Source organism: Lolium rigidum, chromosome 5, assembly GCF_022539505.1.
Source record: "Lolium rigidum isolate FL_2022 chromosome 5, APGP_CSIRO_Lrig_0.1, whole genome shotgun sequence".
NCBI lineage: Eukaryota > Viridiplantae > Streptophyta > Magnoliopsida > Poales > Poaceae > Lolium > Lolium rigidum.
Window position 1 is genome coordinate 142,883,990 of NC_061512.1, and position 16,267 is coordinate 142,900,256.

At 39.4% G+C, this 16,267-nt stretch overlaps 1 pseudogene; it reads left to right on the forward strand.

The window, feature by feature from the left end:
* Window positions 1–11,449, forward strand: part of LOC124656499 — an 11,901-nt pseudogene extending 452 nt beyond the window's left edge.
* The last annotated feature ends 4,818 nt before the right edge of the window (window positions 11,450–16,267 follow it).

Below are 16,267 nucleotides of genomic sequence, written 5' to 3' on the forward strand. Positions count from 1 at the left end.
GTTTTCTTCTAGAGATATGTTTTGAGTTTCAACATTTGTGCAAAGAAGGAGTTACACCTATAAATTTGATGTATATTCAATAAAATAGTTCATATGATGTAAATCGCTATAGATTATGATAACCTTAATTTGTCTTGCTTATTAGTACTCTTGCTTACCATCATAAAGTGCTCCAGTCTTCAAACCCTGTGTATATATAGGTACTATCAAAAAAAGATCAACATCAATACTGGAGCTCCGAAGAGAAATATAAGTTTTTTACAGTTGAGCAATTCTGTGATAAGTTCAAAGCATCCCAAAGTGGTCAGAATCTTGCCGAGGAGCTTTCAATGCCGTGTGACAGAATCAAAAGGACACAAGAATGCCCTGTCTTTCAGTATCTACTCATTATCCAAGTGGGATCTCCTCAAGGCATGTTTTGCACGGGAGCTCCTTCTTATGAAAAGGAATTCCTTCCTCTATATATCAAAAACTATTCAGGTAACCAGTAGAAGCTGTCGTTTGGTGACAATGCGGTTGATGCATGCATATATTTTGTCTAGTTTACAGTTCTATACCTCATGTCACAAGCTATGTTCATGAGCGTAAGCTGAGTTCTAGTCCGTATGTACTATGTTCAAATTACATGCATTATACTCGGTATTCATCGAAGATAGAAATAAAACAAAAAAATAGAAGCAGTGTGTCTGTATTAGGTTGTATTGTTATGGAGGTTGAATAAAGATTTAACACCAAAAAATTGAGATCCTTAAAGTTGCGTCGTCATATGCTATATTTACATCTACATTTGAGCCACTTTCAACTTTAAAGTGAACTGCCACACTAATGTCATTCAGTTAAGGGAAATATTGATGTAGTATATATAAACTTTAGGTGTGTTTAAATGTGAAATATTGTAGGCATTAGGGACTGGATGTGCTTAACACACTGTACATGGCATTTTGCAGTAGTATTGTCTGCATAGTAATAACAGAACTCTAGGATCATATCGAAGTGTCCTGGGAACTTGTCCAGCATGGCAGCAACTCAGTATTTTAATCTACATTCAGTTCGTTCGCAATTTGAGGATTTCCATGATTTTGTGCTTATACCATTACCTGTACTAAAGCACCACAGCTGTAGCGTTTTTTGTTAAAGTTATTACAATTTTCATTATAAAAATTAATTCAATTTACAGCTATGTGATGCTGCATTTTTTTCAACGTGGCCACTGTAAATTAGCATACTAAATCTTTTCACTGCAGCTTGGACTACTTGGTGTTATTACTGGAACAGTATTTCTGCGCACGCGTATGGGTGTTGACCGAGTTCATGCTAACTATTATATGGGTTCGCTCTTCTATGCGCTCGTGCTGCTGATGGTGAATGGTTTCCCTGAGCTGGCCATGGCACTTAACAGACTCCCAGTCTTCTACAAACAAAGAGATTACTACTTCTATCCTGCATGGGCTTATGCAATACCATCTTTTATTCTGAAGATTCCAGTTTCTTTAGTTGAGTCAGTGGTTTGGACATCAATATCCTACTACTTGATTGGTTATACTCCGGAAGCATCCAGGTAACAACACTTATATTTTACAAATTAACTAGCTAGCGGGAGGAAGCACCAGCTCAACTACAGCAACATTTCTGTTATCATTGAAAGTTATTTTAGAGTATAATCACCAGAGTGAAAAAAAATATATCCCTGCAAAATAACAGTACTAAAACAAGACACTGCCTATACTCAGTTTTGTGGTGATCTGGTATTCAAACAAAAATTTCCCTTGTCTAACACTATATTTACTTCTCTTTTAGACAAAATCCACAAAACCTAGATTTTCAGATGCAATACTTTGTGTTAACATGCACAATTCTTGTGTTCAGATTTTTCTGTCAGCTCCTCGTCCTCTTCCTTATCCACACTGTATCATTATCAATGTTTCGATGTGTTGCCTCGTACGGTCAAACAATGGTGGCTGGTTCAGTCAGTGGTACACTGGCATTTCTAGTCTTGCTTTCGTTTGGAGGTTTCTTAATTCCTCGCCGTAAGACATTTCCTTATTTTCATAAACTTCATATTGCTAGCAAAAGATGAGTCCCAATTTCATGCAAATGTATGTTGTACTCAACTATGAAACAAGCATCACTAACGTTTTCAGTGCCTTATAATTACAGCCTTTCTTCCTAATTGGCTCAAATGGGGATTTTGGCTCTCTCCATTGTCATATGCTGAGATAGGCTTAACTGGAAATGAGTTTTTGGCATCAAGATGGTTGGAGGTATATTGTGAATTAAATACCAAGTCTGAATTAATTGTATAACTGTTGCACGCTCAAACGATACTAAAATTTCTATGTTGGTAGATCACGGTATCTGGTGTAACACTTGGAAGGAGGATACTAATGGATCGAGGGCTAGACTTCTCCAGCTACTTCTACTGGATCTCAGTTGGAGCAATGATTGGGTTTATTTTATTGTTCAATGTGGGCTTTGCTATTGGCTTGACTATTAAAAACCGTAAGTGCGCGTGGCTGAAATTTCATTAAGTTAAACAGCTTAACTACTTGTAATATCAATCAAGCATATGCTGGAGAAAAAATAACATCAGAGAAATAGTTCGGTTCAGAAGAACGTGCTGTTTGCTCTGGCTAGACCTGCCATCTGTTCTAACCTCGTATGAGCCTCTCAGCTCCAGGCACTTCTCGAGCTATAATCTCTCGCAATAAGCCTAACACATTGGATGGAAGAGACCAAGATATCTCCAAGGATACGAAAAATGGGATGCCTAAGTTACAAGCAGAAACTGCGTTGACACCTAATAGGACTGGTTAGTCGAATTCTACACAATGCAGAACACAACTCGTACTGTCAATGGAATATGATTAAGATTTGATTAATCAGTAATATATCTTCGTGCAGGGAGGATGGTATTGCCTTTCACACCTCTTATAATTTCGTTCCAGGATGTCAGTTACTATGTAGACACCCCCAGCGGTAATTCTTATGTGGCTTGAGATCTATGCACACGTCACATGACAGTTTAGCACCATACCAACGGATGATCAGTAATACTAACAAGTAATTATTGCCTCCTTGCAGGAAATGAGGGAGCATGGTTACATGGAAAGGAAACTACAACTGCTCCACAATATCACAGGAGCATTCCAGCCAGGGGTTCTCTCGGCACTCATGGGAGTTACTGGAGCTGGAAAAACAACACTCCTTGATGTTCTTGCTGGAAGGAAAACAGGCGGTGTTATTGAAGGGGATATAAGAATAGGAGGTTATCCCAAAATCCAAGAAACTTTTGCTAGGATATCAGGCTACTGTGAACAGACAGATGTTCATTCCCCCCAAATCACAGTTGGAGAGTCAGTAGCATATTCAGCCTGGTTGCGCCTTCCACCAGAAATTGATTCAAAAACAAGAAATGTGAGCATATTTTGCTGTAACGAATATAAATGCAAATCTGTATGAAAAGAACAAAACATAGCATACAGGGTTTGTATACTTGTATCGTAGGTGCTTGAAACAGTTGAGATGAAAGTATTAGCTCACTGTATTTATTTTCCTTGCAGGAATTTGTCAATGAAGTTCTTGAAACAATTGAGCTGGACGAAATTAGGGATTCTTTGGTTGGAGTACCAGGTGTAAATGGTCTATCAACAGAGCAACGGAAACGCCTCACAATTGCAGTTGAGCTCGTGTCTAACCCTTCAATTATATTCATGGATGAGCCAACATCAGGCTTGGATGCGAGGGCAGCTGCTATTGTTATGCGTGCAGTGAAGAACGTTGCAGACACAGGTCGAACAGTTGTGTGCACCATTCACCAACCAAGTATCGAGATATTTGAGGCATTTGATGAGGTAACTACTTTACATATATAGACTTCTCCAAGATTCTTTCTCTAGGTACCAAGATTTAAGTTTATTATGATAATTTAAGATATCAAAAGTTAGTTTCGATCAGATCATACATGAAGTAACCAAGTGCTACAACTGCATGCAGCCTGAATTTGCTATGAAGCATTTGCTAGCCTGGCAATCAATGTTAGGACCTAAAATAATTGGGATTAGCCAGATCCTAATATTAATTATCAGATGGAATAAATTGCATGCTATCAAAAATAGAACTAGCAATACCTTATCTACCGGAACTGATAGTTATCGACCTTATTAACTGGCTGCTTAAATGACCCAAAACTAAGTCCAGTTCAGAGTTTGCTAACAGTGAAATCGCTGACTTATGTGTGTCAAGGAGTGACACGAGATCTCTGTTGTATTGTTGACGCAATATTAAAAAAAGGTGATATGTTCATTCATGGGGTAGATATTCCGAGATAAAATGGAGAAAAGCGAAAAATGTCTACTACGCTTATCTTGGTAGGGTTTAAACGATAGGCAGTGATGATTAATTAAACTTATATAAGAGCACCTACATACACTGTTTATTTAGAGGTATCGAAGTTCTATAACAAATGAAGCTCTACCTTTAACTATGCATGTGCATATTCTATAATGTATAACTGTTCACTTGTGTGGGAAATTCAGCTAGTTTCATCCAGTCAACAGAAAATCAGCTAGTTCCATGTAATTTACTGTACACTATTTACCATAAACTCCCTAACCAAAACAATTTCATTTAAAAGTGAAGTTCACTGATTAGCTTACAATATATATGTAGTTAATGCTGATGAAAAGGGGTGGAGAGTTGATCTATGCTGGGCCACTTGGACACCTTTCGTGTGAGGTCATAAGGTATTTCCAGGTAATTGGTAATACTAACTCTACATTACACCAAAGGTCTAAGTAAATACACATATGATTTCTGTCGTCCATTCATATGTCTTTTTTTTACCACTTGAACTTAGGGGAAGCCCCTAAGGTGTAGATTATATATAGATGATGATAAGATAATTGTACAAAGTTCACCAGCAGCAATACAAATTTATATGCAATATAAGTCAGTTTAAACATAGCATTTGCGTTGGACAGTATATGAGCTGCATCCTATCTAGCAGTTTGTCTACATATTCTGGCCCATGTGACCCATTAGCCCAAGTGACCTTGATGGTACATAAGCTGAAACTGGTCTGTAAGAAACCCTAAGAAAGAACACAGCAGCTCCCGGCTGTTTTTTCGATAATGGACGCTTTTATTACTTAAATAATCAATTACATTCGGTCTCTGCATAACCAGGATGCACACAGCCGTTTATAAGTCTCAAGGTATCCAAACAAAGGGAAAAGGCGGAATACATATCGAAACGAGAAAATGTAAAACGCCTATGAAACAGGTGGAGCTCCAATCCACAGGTTATGCGGCCACCCATGTAGGGAAAAAGTATCCCTCGTCGTAGCCTCCAATCGTGTACGAGTAAAGAGGTCGCGATTCTCCACTCGCTGAAGAGACGACCACAAACGGAGAATACCGGTACATCTATAGATAACCTGCAAGATAGAGCAATTTTTGTTCATTAAAGATTTATCATTTCTACATAGCCATAGCGCCTGAGATAAGTGCAAGCGCACCCATCCTAATAAGTCTTCTAAACCTTAAATCGATACCATGAAGCCAATTGCCAAAAACATTAGCAACACTAGTCGGAGGATAAAGGCTGGAAGCTACTTGGATGATCAACCGGATAGATCTAGCAACCGACACCGGAAGAACAAGTGTTTAATAGTCTCATCTTGATGACGGAAAACACACCAAGTACTTCCATGCCGGTTCCTCTTAACAAGGTTGTCTTTAGTGAGTATAACCCCACGACGAAGATACCATCCAATTTTTTTTGTTTTTTAACAGTATTTTCATCTTCCAAATTTTCTTGTTATCATCTGGTGTATCTGATTGAAGGATCGCTTTGTAAAGGGAATCCCGAGAAGCGCCATTGGCATGTAGATTCCACCGAAATTCATCGGGTGCATTCGATAGTTGGATATCCTCCAAACGAACTAGTAAGGAGTTCCATGCAACTAACCTTGGACCCATCAAATCCCGTCCGAACGTCACATCGAGAGGTGGGGTAGCCATTATCGTAGCAATGGTATCACTTTTCGAAGAACAATACTATACAAAGAAGGATACTGTTCACATAGGGGGACGTTGCCTAACCAAATATCCTCCCAAAACCATATCTGCGTTCCATCATTAATGGAAAAAGTGCCATGGGAAAGAAGAATTTCTTCGATGCCATTAGCCCAGCCTAGAAATGCGAGTCCCCTGGTTTCCGGACCACTTGGGATAACACTTTTGAGCCGATATACTTTCGTCTCAGAATAGTTTGGCAAACCCCGTCCTCGGTAAGAAGCTTAAACAACCATTTACCTAGAAGCTAAGTTCTTGACCTCAAGATCATGAACTTCAAGCCTACCTTGGTCTTTGGGTCTACAAACTATACTCCATTTAACCATTCGATATTTACTTTTCTCATTGTTCCCTTGCCAAAATAATCCGGATCGATAATAATCGAGTTTGTGCAAGATTCCTTTTGGCAAAAGAAAGAAAGATATCATATACAATACCATATTTGTCGATATCGAATTAATGAGTACCAATCTTCCTCCAAGAGTACAACAATTTACCCTTCCAACTAGCAAGATGTTTTTGAAGTCATTCCTCAACTATTTCCCCTTCAACATTTGTAAGCCTCCGATAATGAATCGGAATCCCAAATAACGAATAGGAAATTGGGCTTCCCACAACCAAACAACTCCGCGTAGAGAGTTGCATCATCTTGGGCATCATCGAAACAAAACAATTCACTTTTATGGAAATTAATCTTTAGACCCGAAAGTTGCTCGAAGGCCGCCAAAATCAATTTTAGGTTGCGAGCTTTTTCAAGATCATGGTCCATAAAAAGAATCGTATCATCGGCGTGTTGAAGAATTGATAAAACACCATCAACAAGATGTGGGATCATTCCTTCAATCTGACCATCGGACTTAGCATGTTCGATCAAAATAGCTAGCATATCCGCCACAATGTTAAATAACATTGGCGATAGTGGATCGCCTTGGCGCAAGCCTTTCCGTGTCTGGAAGTAGTGTCTAGTGTCATCATTTACCCCGATGGCCACGCTTCCTCCACACACAAAATCATTAATCAAAGCGTGCCACTCGGAGAAAAACCTTTCATCCTAAGAGTCCATTGCAGAAAAGACCATCTGACCTTATCATAGGCCTTTTCAAAGTCTAACTTTAAAATAACCCCATGTAACTTCTTAGTATGGATTTCATGTTCCACTTCATGCAAGACCTCCACTCTATCAAGGATATTTCTTCCTTGCATGAAAGCGGTTTGCGACGGCTGAACTACATGATCAGCTACCATATTTAGTCTAATAGTAGCCACTTTCGTGAAAATCTTGAAACTTACATTTAATTAGCGAGATAGGTCGAAACTGCTGAATCTTTTTTCCTCATTAACTTTAGGTAACAAGATTACTTTACCAAAATTTAGACGAAATAATTCTAGCTGTCCAGCATGAAGAAAAATGAACATCTCTAGAAGGTCTAACTTGATAGTCTCCCAAAAAGTTTGATAAAACTCAGTAGGGAAACCATCCGGACCCGGTGCTTTATTACGTTCCATTTGGAAAATAGCTTTCTGAACCTCTTCCACCAAGTAAGAGCCCTTCATTCTGTAGAAGAGAATGTATACATTTTTTCCTATGTCTGCCGTTGGCAATGCCATGGAAATATCGCGTATTCGAATCTCCTTCCAAGATAAAGCTGAGCTTTTGATCTATGATACCATTTAAGCTCCTTCTCGCGAAGAAGATCAGCTATCTTCGCATTCGATTGACTTTTTAATTCAATCTCATGCGGAGACAGAGATCGTAACTCCACCAAAGCCTCTAAATCATCTGTAATAGACAATAAACGAGCCTTTTCTTTTTTTAAGAATACCGGCAACATGGGCAGGCCATCCAGAGAGGTGTTTGCGCATAGCACGCATCTTTTTATTCCACCTCAATATGGGTGAACTACCCGAAATCGGTCTATTCCAAACCCTCTAACCATATCCTGAAAACCCTCCAGATGTAGCCATCCAAGGTGGTGGTGGCAACACTGGCGATAACCAGGGCGACAATGATGGTGCTCCTATTGTGGCTTCCCTAAGGGGCAAGCGTGGGGTGGTGTAGCAGCAGATCCAAAGGAGGTTGAAGGTAGTGGTGCTTGTGGTGAGGTTGTGTTTCTGTGATTGGACATGGAGGAGGATCTGGCCATGGCCAAGGTGCTTGACAAGTTGGTGGATGGAGCATCTTCCGCTACTTTTGGGGAAGGTAGGCAGCCAACCCCCACATTGTGAGGTGCAGTATAAGCTTGATCTGATGCCAAATAAGATCAAGTTGGATGGGGTTGGAAGTTATCTAACTTGGAGGGGTATGTTGATTCATGCCCTCAAAGAGATGCCCTTGAAAAGTTCAAAATGTGCATATGGTAAGTGGGCTAGGGATCCATAATATCATCCATCACTTTCTACTATAGTGCTTTCTTGGTAGTTCTCTCATTGTGCAGTTTCTCATTCGAGTGCAACGGCTGAGTTACTAGCTATGGCTATTTTATAGTAGAGGTCAACGGTTTTTTTAAAAGAGAAAAACCCGGATTCTGCATCGTGGTGATGCACACAGCCCTTTATTGAGAACCAGTATTCTTTGTTCAGTATTTATTACATCTCAAGGATCGCCTAAAGTCGATACAAAAATCAACCAACGAAAAAAGGAAAACAAACACGAATCGACTAAGCATTCTCTAGTCGACTAATATGATGTCAGCCAGCCCGCACAAGATATCCTGAGCGAACATCTGGAGCCGTGTGCATCCAAAAGCCATGACATCCCGTTGCTCTGGTGGTGAGAGGAGAGCCCAGAGTTGGATCCAATGCACCATGGAGAAGATAACCTAACCTGTAAAAAATTGAAAATTTTCTTGTTGTTAAAGATTATATCATTGCGGCATCTCCATATTGACCAACCTAAGGCTGATACACCAATGTGAATTAAAACCTCGGATTGTTTGTCAACTCCATTTAACCAATTTCCAAACATATTTGTAATATTGGTTGGCGGAGGGAGATTATGAATAAAATTAACAGTTCGCCCTATTAATTTAGCAAAAGGGCATGTTAGGAATAAGTGTTCTACCGTCTCTTGTTCTCCACAAAAAACACATTTTGTACACCTAGTCCATTGTCTCTTTGCTAAATTATCTTTTGTCAAAAGCACCTTATTACTCAGGAACCACATAAAAAAATTAATTTTTAGGGGGATTTTCATTTTCCAAAGATATTTCCGCAAGTATGTTGTGTGATCATTCATAAGATCCTCATACATAGATTTGACTGTAAACAACCCATTAGGTCAACGGTTGAGTTACTAGCTATGGCTCTTTTATAGTAGAGGTGAACTGGCTGCAATGGTTGCTTGAGGATGTTGGTATTTGTGTGAACTTCTCTTTTGTTAGACCGTGTAGGTGGTATCAGTATTGTGCTGTCATCCTATGAAGCACAGGCGCACCAAGCACGTTGGAGTCGATGCTTCCTTCACGTGCTCATATGTGCAGGATCGAGTATTTGCTGTACAATATGTGTCTTCCGAATTACATTAGCAAATCTCTTCAGGAAGGCCTAGACTAGAGCACAACTCGGTTTCTACCTCGCCAGAGTCAGTCTTGTTGATCTACCATGAGTTTGAGGGCGTCTATCAGAGTTGTATATATTTTCCATGATCATCTCCATTGTATAATGATTTTTCTGCATATTTACCACACATGTACGTCTCTATATCAGACTATGACCTCATGGAAACATAAATGGGTGAAATAATTTTCTCTGTTCTTCTAGGCAATACCTGGGGTACCCAGGATCAAGGACAACTACAACCCATCGACGTGGATGCTAGAAGTTACTTCTGCATCCATGGAAGTCCAACTGGGAGTAGATTTTGCACAAATATACAGAGAATCATCAATGTGCAAGTAAGTTTCGAAGAACCAGCTCAGTTAGCTCCAGTGCCTTAACAATCTTAGTTTATGACTACATGATGAATTATGAAAAGAAAAGTTGTGTGTCAAACAGCCTGTAATTCTTCCAGCCTTCCACAATTCTTCAAAAATAAACAGGCATGTGGGTCTCAAAAGTCAGTTTTGATCAGAATGGAATATAAGCATGGGTCACCATACCATACTTGACAGAGATCTCATTTAGTGTTTAAATCAAACTTATCTGAATATTTGTGCTAACCAGTATGTAAATGTGGTGATCAAAGGGACAAGGACATGCTGGTAAAGCGCTTGAGCATACCAGCACCAGATACGAGTGATCTCCATTTTCCAACACGGTATCCACAGAAGTTTCAGGAGCAATTCAAAGCTTGCCTCTGGAAGCAGAGTTTATCATATTGGAGAACCCCTTCCTACAACCTAGTGCGAATGGTGTTCATGACATTCATATGCATTTTCTTTGGTGCAGTATTCTGGCAGCAAGGCAATATCAACAACATGTGAGTAAGCCGTCTCTTATTTCTGTATCTTAATTGATGCTATTGTGGTAGAATATGACTGAAGTTGCTTGTTTTGTTTGAGGATAGAAACGACCAACAAAGTCTGTTCACCATATTGGGGTGCATGTATGGATTCACTCTGTTCGCCGGCATTAACAATTGCCAAACAGTGATGCCATTTGTCTCCATTGAGCGCTCTGTCGTGTACAGGGAGAGGTTTGCAGGAATGTACTCTCCTTGGGCCTACTCCTTCGCGCAGGTCTAACCACATGAATGTTTCAAACATATTATACTACTGCTATGTGCAGGCATTGACTTGTCTTCTTTGCGAGATAGGTTGCCATGGAGATACCTTATGTGCTGGTACAAGTAGTGCTGTTCATGTTGATAGCATACCCGATGCTAGGGTTCACATGGACAGCAGCGAAGTTCTTTTGGTTCATGTACACCATGTTGTGCACGCTGCTCTACTTCCTTTATATTGGAATGATGATGGTGTCGCTCACCCCCAACATCCAAGTCGCGTCCATACTTGCATCCATGTTCTACACCCTACAAAACCTCATGTCTGGATTCATCGTGCCTGAGCCGGTAAGTCCTAGCCATCTTAACTCTAGTACTCCATATATATTTTACCTTTAGGAATCAAAAGAATAGTGATTAAAGGTAATTTATAAACATATGGCAGCAAATACCAAGATGGTGGATATGGCTCTACTATATCTCCCCACTGTCATGGACGCTCAATGTCTTCTTTACCACACAATTTGGGGACGAGAACGATAGCCTGGTCGTTGTATTTGGAGAGACCAAATCCATTGCAGTGTTCATGAATGACTACTTTGGTTATCGGCGTGACCTTCTGCCACTGTCAGCCGTGGTTCTGGCGGCATTCCCCATCCTCTTTGCTATCGTCTTTGGTTACAACATCTCAAAGCTCAATTTCCAAAGGCGATAGGCACACAAATATTTGAAGTAGTAAAAATATAACCGCAGTATAGAATAGATATTGCATCTGTGTACTAGATTTTAGAGCATGTGCTTGCTTGCAACACAAAAAAGGTCAGTGTATTTTCGCGTAAACGTGATACATGGTACAACAGAATTACAATGGCGACTTGCTACTCACCAGTACTTGAGAAGTTTTGTGATATTGTTGTCAATACAGGCTCTTGCTTTCAGGCTTGTCTCAACTTTTGTAATGCAAGTCTTATACAGATGAAAAAATGCAACCCTGACAGTTTTCAACAGCAGAATAGAACTGGTATCAGCTGTTCAACAAAGATTTTTATTTTATTCGAAAATGAGTTGAAAAAGGATGATGAACCTATCTCATACATTCTTCAAAGGATAGACTCTATGTGTGATATCTTTAAAAATGTAAGTTCATTTAAAATTCTTCCCAAAAGGAGTGAACCAGCATGCTCTTGAAATTATTAAAGAAGATAAGAAAGAGGTAGAACATACAGCAGTAGAGAAAATTAAAATGCTTAGTGATATATACCTAATGTTCCTCTTAACAATATTCCTTCCCGTTATTGTTTCCAATAAGGAGTGTCCTTAGCATTGCTCACTAGTAGTCATGGAGCGTGCTATCAGTGTGATGATCTGTTTGAGAATTTTTTTGAGATGGACGACAAAATGTTTACACTGTCAAAAGAAGTTGGACGCGAGAAATCCAGGTTGGGCATGAGAGAGAAAGAAGTAGAGGGACCGAGGGAGGGAGGGAGAGAGGGGGAGATGGGAGGGAGAGGGAACTCGAGGAATCCGAAGTGGGAGGGAGCGCGAGGAAGGCGAGATAGGGAGAGCGATAGGGAGAGGGGGAGTGAGAGGGAGAGAGATGGAGATCTAGTTTATATGCTTCTTCTTTTTATTGCTTTCAGAAACTTCATGAAATCATAATGTAGTTTGTATGCTATCAGAAAATTCATAAATTTTAGCAACTTCATATGCTTTGTATGTTTTCAACAACTTCATAAATATTTTCAGCAACTACTAATTAAGGCCTGTATATTTTCAGCAACTTCATAAAATTTATGGTGGTAGCTTTTTATGTGAAAATATCTGGGAAAACATGCCCTCGTAGGATCTAGTTTAGGAGCTCATGAAAACAAATGTAAGGATAAAGATGGATCACAAGTCGGGGTACACGTTTTAAGAATTAAAATGTTTGGGTTTTCCGAGCTTACATATATTCTTGGTAACATAAACATTTTCATCTCTTATGCATGCATACGAATAACCAAGGGAAGAGATAAAAGACATGGATATGGACATCGAGCACCCCATGACACATGCGCGATCTGTGATCAGGAAGTTGAGTCCATCTCCCATCTGCTTGTCCAATGTTCTTTCTCCCAACAAATCGGGCACGATATTCTGTCCAAGCTAAACCTGCTAAGCTGCATGTCCCAGGCTGATGAGAATTTTAACACCTGGCCGGTTTGCTTCAGCCGCCGCCAGTGCTAGCCCTATCCTGCAAAAAGGTGTCAAATCACTTATCTTGCTCACCATCTGGCGGCTATGAAAGACTAGGAATGAGGTGGTTTTCAAGGAAATTACCCCCAACCATTCTTGGTCGTTTCAATTCTTGAGGAAACAAATGTTAGCCTTGTATAGTTTTTCTCTTTATTTTTTGGTTGTTATTTGTTTGCTTTAGTTGTCCTTTCTTTTCTATTTTTTTGGTTGGTAGCTTGGCTACGTTGTTGTTCTGCCCGTTTTCTTTGCGGTTTCTTCTAATATACAAAGACGCACGCTTTGACGTGTGTTCGAGAAAAAAACTGTTGAAATTATTGATCCCTATAATTGTTTCATTTTTATTGTGATAAACCCCGTGGGATATTTGTCACGCCTAAGATTTCGGAGGTAGTAGTTGTGGTGGGTTTGAGAGCGAGAACGAGGTAAATTGGGCTTCCGGCTGACCGTGGTGGCGATGCCGGCAACTTGGGTTGCTCCTATACGTGGAGCCTAATCCCCTTCATACGTGATGACCCGGCCCTTTCATGATATAGTTAACTTATGATCATATATGTATGCTAGTTGCATTCCTATGAGCTATATATTCATCATTTCTTTGCTTACTTAAACATGTTGTTGATCCACTATTGCTCTATTTGAGTGACGATCATATATGTATGATAACTAGACCATCATGATTTAAGTATATCCATGTTCATGCCAATTTAGTGTATTATGATGATCTTCTACTATGTTTTAGAGTTAAAGTTCTGAAGTTGTTGGATAACTAAATTTGCCTTAAGTTGTTGGATTATTAAATTTGCCTAGTATGATTTATCTAACTCCTACATTTGCTTTCTTGTATTCTAAAACTAGATGTTGCTTACCCTTGTTTACTGTGATGAGTTGTCTATGTCCATGTATTCACGTTTTTCTACTGTTATTCTCTATAGGTACTCCCTGCAATCGTCATCTATTTTAAGACTAAGGTCATTTCAACACACTCTTATAGTTCATTTGCTTAGTTAACCATGACGATAATCCTTTCATGCTATATTTTAGTGATGATCATATGTGTTTCATAGCTTTGTTTCCGTGGGCTATATATTCATCATTCCTTTGCTTACTTAATGATGCATGTAAAATGCATACATGAACTTTGTCCTTTATCATATTGAATTCCCACATATCTGCAACATATATGATGATAATATCATGTTTTACATTGATTTATGGGGATTTACCAATGATCCCTTTTATTGGTTTATAACTATGTAGGACAAGAAAATCCCGTTTTGTGTATTTTTCAATTTCAAAGACCTATACAGAGTCAAATTGACCTGAAATTTTTGGAGCGTCATTTTTTCATTGGGACAAGCACCCTGGGCCCTGGAACCACACCTGGAGAGGCCTGAGGCCCGAAAGAGCATAGGTAGCACGCCCAAACATGTAGGGCACGCCAACCAACCTCTTTCGGACGTCGGTCGTTGAAACCGCATGATCTTTTCGCCCACCGATGTATTTTGACCTAAAAATTATTGTATATATGGTCACGAAGAGTTCTCGGGAGGGGAGAGCCGCACAAACACAGAAACACGAAAACAGAGGCTGCTGCAGAGAAGCATGATAGATTATGCTGCGGGAGGTGCTTTTATGGGTAAAACTGTGCTTGAAGCTAATGCCATATTAGAAATCATGTTACGTAATCATAATCAATGGCATAGTGAAAAAGCACCTAATCCCACAAAGAAAATGCATTCAATTGAAGAATACTTGCCTACATAGCCAAACAAAATAATGACAATGTCCCTTTACAAGAATTAGTTGGCAACAACAATGACATGGTGGACTTTTTTTTGTGTTCTGTGTGATCGACATGAGATTGAGACTAGAGACCACCTATTCTTTTCATTTCCCATTTGTCCAGGCCTCTTAAGAGAAAGTTCATATTCAGTGGAACATGGAGCTTCAAATTTCACCCCGTTTTATATCAGCTCGACAAAATGTTCAATGGCATGTTTTATGAAGATTGTAGTATGCACGGCTTGGAATATCTGGAAGGAAAGAAATGATTTTATCTTTAGACATAAAATCCTTCCATGGCACGATGGAGAGTCATCTTTCAAACCGACATCTTGCTTCACCAATATAGGGTGAAAACTGATCTTGTTTAGCCCCCTTTTAGATTGGATCTTACCATCTTTTACTGGATGTATTTTCTTCTTTTACTATTTGTGCACTTCTGTACCCCCTGATGTACTCTGACCTTTGTTCTCTCTTTATATAAAATGAAAATCACACCGTAGGGACTTTTCTTACAATTAAAAGGCATTTCTAGTGATTTAAAATGGACCGTGGTTTATGCGTTCACTTGTCTACTCTATTTTTAAGTTGCAGTGGACACTAACAATTAATCAATGAGATAATATTAGTGGAACTTCAACACGTGTTTGACAAGCCTTCATATGGGAATTACGTCCTAACATAGAGATGATGCAACACATCTCTCTTATACTCCTCGAGAAAGGAAAAACTCCACGCAATATTGAATCATGAATCAACATAGTATAGCCTTAAGTAATTTGACATAATATTTGAATATGAAATATGCTACCTTGAACAAACAAGATTATCACAATACACATGATAATTATAGCACATGCATTCACTTTATTTCTAGTGAGGCAGCAAAAGAAAGGTAAAAACCATAGCAGGTCTTGAATTTGTTGTCACTATTCAATCACTACCACCATGCTACTCCATGTAATACAAACTTCTTCCCACATATGTTCTTGCATACAAGTTGGATCAGAATAAGTATTAATAATGGGGTACATGATATTCTTCTATCAATACATCTTACACATAATATGTTCCAATCTCATATATCAGTATCATAGAATAAAGATCCACCACATAGGAATTACATATATGACCATAATCATGTTGGGAAGCTCATATGGTACTAAATATGTGAAGAACGAGAGAGAAATAGATGAGCTACTGCCACAAACCCATAGTTCAGAGGTGGATGATGGTGGCTTGACATCGTTGCGGAACCCCAAGTGAAAGGTGTGATGAGCACAGCAGCAAGTCTTCCCTTAGTAAGAACCAAGGTTTAATCAACCAGTAGGAGAAATGCGTGACTTCTGAAGGTGTTGCTAGCTGAGTATTGGCAGGGCGCACTACCGGCATCAGCAACAATGTGGAACCTGCACACAAAACAACCAAAATACTTTGCCCCAACTAACAATGAGGTTGCCAATCTCACCGGTTTTGCTGAACACAAATGATTAAACGTATCGAGTGGAAATAGATG